Consider the following 6,961-nt stretch of genomic DNA (forward strand, 5'->3'; position numbering starts at 1 on the left):
TATTATATTATATTATATTATATTATATTATATTATATTATATTATATTATATTATATTATATTATATTATATTAACTATTGAAATAATAATAATTTTCGTAGAACTGATGATTGGTGGAAATTTTAGAAATACCACCATATATGACCTCTTAGATCCCACATTTGGAAGAAAGGTTCTGCCTAAGGTCACAAATCTGAATTTTTCTTGTTTTTTGGCGAATTGGAATATTTCGGTTTAAGAAATTATCTAAACCACTTCGCATCTATTTTTCTACGAACTGCCGTTTCTAAGATACAATAGTTAAATAAATAAAACTCTTTTCTAAGTGCTATTTAGAATATAAATTGAATTCTTAATTAGGTATATTTTCGATTCAAGCCTCTTTTTCCCTTGACAATAGTAATCCAGGTCATATTAAGTACGACACAATCCGAGTCCGCAAATCCTAATGTCTCCCTGGGGAAGCATAAAAAGCCCCTGACTGTAATTTGGGGGCAGAAGCACATTTTAGTTGTACAGAATTAAAAAAACCTACAACTACCAAAATGAAATAACAATCTTCCGTATAAGAGTGTTAAAAATATAACTTTACTTGTTTCCGCACAGAATTAAAAAAAAAACAAAAGTAAGTAGCCTATGTCCTCTTCCAGACTCAACATCTATGCCAAATTTCATCGAGATCCGTTCAGCAGTTTAGGCTACAAACTCTAACAAATATCCATCCATCTAAACTTCGTTTCTCGTGCGCACAGCAAAGGAGTGGAATAAGTTGCCGGCGTCAGTGTTCCCGTCAAGTTATAACGTGGGTGCCTTTAAGAGCAGGGTGAATCGGTACTTACTAAACTAGCGCGTACCATCCTTTGACCACATCTTCACCTTGGTCTAGATGGGATAGTGGTCAAGCGCTGGTTTTTGCAATTTAAAAAAAAACTTCCACATTTATAAGCGATAAATATTTTTTAATATTAACATCCAATAAATACAGAGCCTTCGATTTTATCTATAAAATTCAATGTAACAAGAACAAAATCACACGATATCTTGTAACCGTTGAAATGTCGGAACAGAACAAATTAAGGAGTATCTAATACACAAAAATCGTCTAAATATAACGTCAGTAAATACAGCATATTAGTCATGGGAAACTCAACTATAACTGACTTGTAGATCAGTTCTCTGAACACATCGGCGCACAGATTTGCTCATTTTATACCTGAATAGGGGTTCGATTTGTTGAGCCAATCACCGGGCAGTTCGTGACAATGATAGTTGACGTCATACTTGAGGTGATTTAGTTGTTGAGCTATGTGAGCTGATATTTTGAACCAAAAAGTGCTTTACACGTCTGTCATACTGCACTTACCGGGGCGATTTCCCCCGCGCTTGCAACATCGCGCAGGAAGCCTTACTGGGAAACTGGGAACTTTCAGCTCTGTTCAGTCAGTCGACGTCGGGAACTTGTGGGCGACGGACGTGTTATTATATTAGAACAATCGACTTTTATTCGAGTAAATTAATCAATTAGGTTAGCCCGTTTGTTGTTAATTATTTTAAACCTTTGTGTGTTGTGTTTTTTTTTAATAGTATAATAATATTAATATGAAACTAGGTTGTGATACAAGTGAAAGAGGGTGAATATTAAAAATAAAAGAGGCTCTTTCCAGAGGGTTGCGCCAGGTAAGGGGTTTTTATAAATAATTTTGTTGTTAATTATGATTTGAAAAATGTATAGATTTACGCACATTAAACGCAAGGCAAATACGGCGAAGGAAGAAAATTATATTTCAATAATTTAATTTAATTGTACTGGAAAAGTATAATAATAGCGTCATTATTAATTATTACAAAATTTAGTTAGTAATTATTAAACGTCTAATTCAACTGAGTAGAGTAAAATATTATTTAAAATCTCAATTTGAATGTCTCGAAATAAATTCCAAAGAGATGTAATAAATATGAAAGCAGATAACATATATATGTTCGTAATCGTATTTTTTTTTATACAAAATGTATTATTTTAAACATAAAACGTTAAGATAGAAATAAAGAGAATAGTGTAGAACAAAACAAATCTAAACAGCAAGCCTCCACTCGGGTCTCGGCAGTCGGCAGTCGGTACACAATGCTCGCTCCGCAGTAATTACACAAAAGCTTCAATATGAAAATCTAAACAGAAATGTTATTTCCTTAACAGAATGTCTACATATTACCGCATTTGATTATTCTAAACTAAATAACTCCCTTAGTAACTAAACTAGTTTAGCTGCCGCCTAAAAATGTATCTATTACTGCTTTTACCTGCGATGTTATCAGAATTAAAAAAAAAAAACTATTAATAAATATAGCCCATGTTACTGAGTGATAATGTAGCTTTCTAATAGTAAAAGAATTATAAAAATAAGTTCAGTAGTTTTGGAGTTTATTCGCTACAAAAATACAAATCTCTTTAATACGTAAATAAATAAAAGATTTGCCTGTTTGTAGGCAATAAAATCTAAAAGGTACGGACGGATTTTGTAGATTACTTCAGCATAGTGTTGCATTATCCCTAAGTATTATAATATAGTTGAGTATATTTAGCTTTTATTAGTTTACTAGATTTTGCTCGCGACTCCGTCCGCGTGGGATAAAAAAAGTAAAGTAGCCTATGTGTTCTTCAAGACTATCCTCTACATCGATACCAAATTTCGTCGAAATCCGTTCAGTCGTTTAGGCTACAAACTCTAATAAATATCCATCCATCCATCCACCTAAACTTTCGCATTTGTAATATTAGTATGAAGTCTGATTAGTATTATTTCATAGGTAATGCTTCTATACCATTTGTTTAGGCAAACTACGTAAAATAATGTAAACGCGAAATAAATTGTAGAGTTTAAATTCGTAACATTTTAGTTAATAGCAACAATGTTAAATTAAGAATTCGATTGGTCTGACTTTTAAGCCAGCTATGTTCTGACAATTTTATTTGAACAGTCGAAAGGTCCAGTTAAAACTATGCCTGTAGGCAAAAATATAACTGAACAGTTCAAATCACAGATAAGCCTACAACATACGCACTGTTCTGATAGTGTTTACTAAATTTTAACGTTTCAGTTAAAATTGTAAGTGTAGGCAAAATTTTAATTGAGTAATTCAACTGACATTATTTTTGCCTACATATTATTGTTAGAAATTTGCCTATTTAGTGAGCTTTAAAACGTACACATTAACAGAATAATCAGTCTTAAAAATAACTCTCGATTAGCGATATTGTTAGTGGAATCGTCATAATATGTCAAAATGTACATGAATACGTGACTTATCGAATATCTGCCATACATTATTGACTTTTCGATCAACGATGGCGATAGTAAAATATTGCCTAAGGGTAGTACAAAGTTCAGTTAATACAGAACCTTTGTACCGGTCTTGATTCTTTGACAAAATAGTACTAAAACTACAGTTATACAAGTGTGAATAAAACTGCAGCACATTCCCTCTCAGGTTCAGTTAAAGCGGCCATTTATATCCGTGCAAGTTATTTTGGTAGGACAGCAAGCGGACGTCAATGAGCTCGTTTTAAACATAAGTACGCGGAATACGAGCTTGTATTTAAAATTAATTTAATATCAACATTATGTTTATTTTGATATTGTCCACAGAATATAAACACACAGAACTGAAACGATCGGAAAGAAAGTCCTAAGACTATTCAATTGTTAATTTTTTTTTAAATATCGTAACTGAGAATCACTTACGGCCACATTTAAAAAGACTAAATCTTTGCTATCAGACATCCTTAGTTTTTTTATAATTCAAGGTGGCAAATGAGCTAGCGGCTACCTGAATACGCCCAAATGGCGAAGCGACCGCTACCCATAGACATCCGCAATTACAGTTACCTACCCTTAATCGACTGAAGAGGAGACGCACATAAATAGGATATTTACCCTTCCTTTGCGTCTCCTCCGCCGTCAAATCCACAATTTGTTCCCAATATTTCCTGTTAAGAAAAGGGTGGGATGGAAAAGGGATTAAAATAGAGCCTGCGGCACCATACTCATCAGACGAAACCCGGAATTGCTCCCACTACACGCCTATCTTTTGTGTTGTATTTCACCGTCGAGCCGGCACATTCGTGCGAAGATGTTAAAGCGGGCTCTACCACTGTTAGTAACCAATTAACGTCTCTAAGTAAAGCAGTGTACAGGAAGCAGTGGAAATGAAATGAGGTCGTTTATAACGCTTAAAATTTTATGTAAGAAGCAAATAATTTTCCGTTGCGTTCGAGTTTTAGAAATGCCGTCTCTACGATTTCTCATCCGTTTTCCAGTAATTATGTTGCAGAACAAGATTTTAACAAATATAAAAACTTGAAGCTTTTTGTGTAGGTTGCGTGATTATATTTCAAACGTGGTAGAGATAAGAAATCAAATCATACTATTATAAATGCGAAACTTTAGATGGATGGATGTTTGTTAGAGTTTGTAGCCTAAACGGCTAAACGGATTTCGATAAAATTTGGTATAGATATAGAGGATAGTCTGGAAGAACACATAGGCTACTCACTTTTGTTTTTTTTTAATTCCACGCGTACGGAGTCGCGGGCGAAAGCTAATAGAAAATAATTATTTATTTAAATCGTGTAAAATTAAATACACATAATTACAATATATACAATGAACAATAAGAAAAAAAAATATACATGTATTCTTAAACAAAACAAGACCTAACGCAGGGTATGTTAGGTCATGTTACGTTAGGTACGTGTCCGCGCAGCCAATGCCTTGTGATCGGGCAGTCGGGCTTATCACTTAGCCCTCTTAGGATTATAAAAATGTTTTGATCAGTTTAGTATGATTAAAAATATGAGCTCATTTTGTACCGTTTATGCTTCGTATAATACAATTATTTTCGTGTTTCCCAACCATATTACGTGATCGCACAATATATTAATAAATATTGCTAACAATATTTTCAATATAAATGTTTGTATAAAGGTGACTCGCTCGCTAACACGCACTAGTGGAACTTTGTTATTCCATGCATTCAACTGTTATACGTCACGCTACCTTATTTATATAATTAATATGAAATTAAAATCATAATGAACCTTTTTAGTACTTTACTGTACCCGCGAATTCGGCCACTCAATAAAGCGTAAACACACAGTACTTTGTGGCGCAGGATGTCAGCAATCACAGCATATTTTTGAATAATTCTTTATTTAATAAAAAGCCCTGCACTTACGACACGCTTTAGAGTATATATTTTCACGCGATTAAATTTAGGGGATGAATAAATTGGAAAAAAACCAACACGTGGGAAAGGGACCATAAACTACAAGCTACCAACATTAAGGTTATTATGGTAACTTTAATTTTGAATAAAATAAAGTTTTTATAATTCCATGCGGATTAAGATGCACGGGAATAGCTAGTATAAATATAAAAAGGAGCCTATAGACCGTCTATGTTAGCTACCCTTCAGTGATGGTCCGGTCGGTATCGGGCCAGCCGTTTCGGAGATTAACCAAAACAAACACGGCTTGCGGACAGACAGACAAAAATTTTTAAAATGAGATTTTGTTAGGAACGCAAATACATCATCTTTCATTCTGGAATTTTTCTTTTGCCATTACAAACAGACACTCAATTTTATTATATGTATAGATAGATTAGTTTTTACCGCTAATCCGTGTGAGTTTAAAATCTCTAGCTAGCTAGCCTATGTTTTTTTAAACACTATATTCTACATATGTGCCAAATTCCTTTAACATACATTAAGCCGTTTTGGAGAAACGCAGTAGCAAACATCCAGACATCCAAACTTTTGCATTTGTAATGTTAATAAGAAATAAGAATTTTTTAACGGGCACGAGTCGCTACGCTATTTCCGGGAATTCACGTGACCGATTCCTCGTTTGCCAGATTATAAAATTAAAAAGATATGTTGTTTTACTAAAAGTAAAAGAGATAGCAATACATTTCTGTATACGACTCTACTCCAACACTATTGCTATCTCTGTTTTATTCATGAAGAATGAAAGAGACGGAAATGACTACGTTACGCCATTGTTTCTCAGCAATCAAAGCTGGTTGAATAAAATGAATATTTCATGGAAATACGCCGCAGTGTTGTCTGAGATTAGGGATTAGGAGTGTTTTGTTTCAGGTAAATATTGTACTGATATTTGATATCAGAGGTATTGATATAATAACAATATTTATAAGTCCTCTCCATACTCTCATCCAGTTCATTTAGTTTTGTAAAATAACAAAAGATGGCGCTATTACTAATTCTTTTTCCATTGCCATTAAATTGCTAATAGGTTTTAGATATAATAAGTTATTACCAGAGTGTTATACAATTCAGTTAAGAGCGTAATTATTTTGCTACACATTTCCTAAAGATATTCAGTTAAAAAAACAATAACATGAAATATGCGTGAGAAATTCTTTCTTAGATGTAATGCGACGGAGCGCCGCCGTCTGTCAAAATGTCCCATCTCCATAGCCAATGTGGTATTTAATTTCAAAGAGTGTTTTAAAAACAATGCTTTATTTATCTATGGTTTTTTGGCAGAGTGAAGGCATCACCGATGATAAAGGAAGGGACGGGGCTAGATTAATCTTGGATAACAGCTAGAAGAAAAATGATCGTAATGTAAAATGTAATGAACTGAAAATACTTTTTTGTAAAGAATAGCTGTTGCCCGCGACTTTGTCTACGCAATATTAAGATAAAAAGTAATATAATATGCTCGTCTATGTCAGATACCATTCAGTGAAAGTCCGTTCGGAATCGGCCCAGCCGTTTCGGAGATTACTCGGAAGAAACGCGGCATGCGGACAGACGGACAGACATAAACATTTTAAACGCGATTTTCATCATCTTCCAGAAATCTGAAATGTATAGATTGTAGATATTTTACTATTATACATTTTAGATTTTTGATTAGATACCACTCTTGTTTT

At 33.7% G+C, this 6,961-nt stretch overlaps 1 long non-coding RNA gene across 1 annotated transcript in view; it reads left to right on the forward strand.

The window, feature by feature from the left end:
- Positions 1-1,462: 1,462 nt before the first annotated feature.
- Positions 1,463-6,961, forward strand: part of LOC106108265 — a 23,145-nt gene continuing 17,646 nt past the window's right edge. Inside the window, exons 1-2 of the long non-coding RNA XR_001225917.1 lie at positions 1,463-1,527; positions 1,612-1,679. This is a non-coding gene — a long non-coding RNA (uncharacterized LOC106108265). The remainder of the gene's footprint in view (positions 1,528-1,611; positions 1,680-6,961) is intronic.

This window comes from Papilio polytes, unplaced genomic scaffold (assembly GCF_000836215.1).
Source record: "Papilio polytes unplaced genomic scaffold, Ppol_1.0 DF821733.1, whole genome shotgun sequence".
Classification (NCBI taxonomy): domain Eukaryota; kingdom Metazoa; phylum Arthropoda; class Insecta; order Lepidoptera; family Papilionidae; genus Papilio; species Papilio polytes.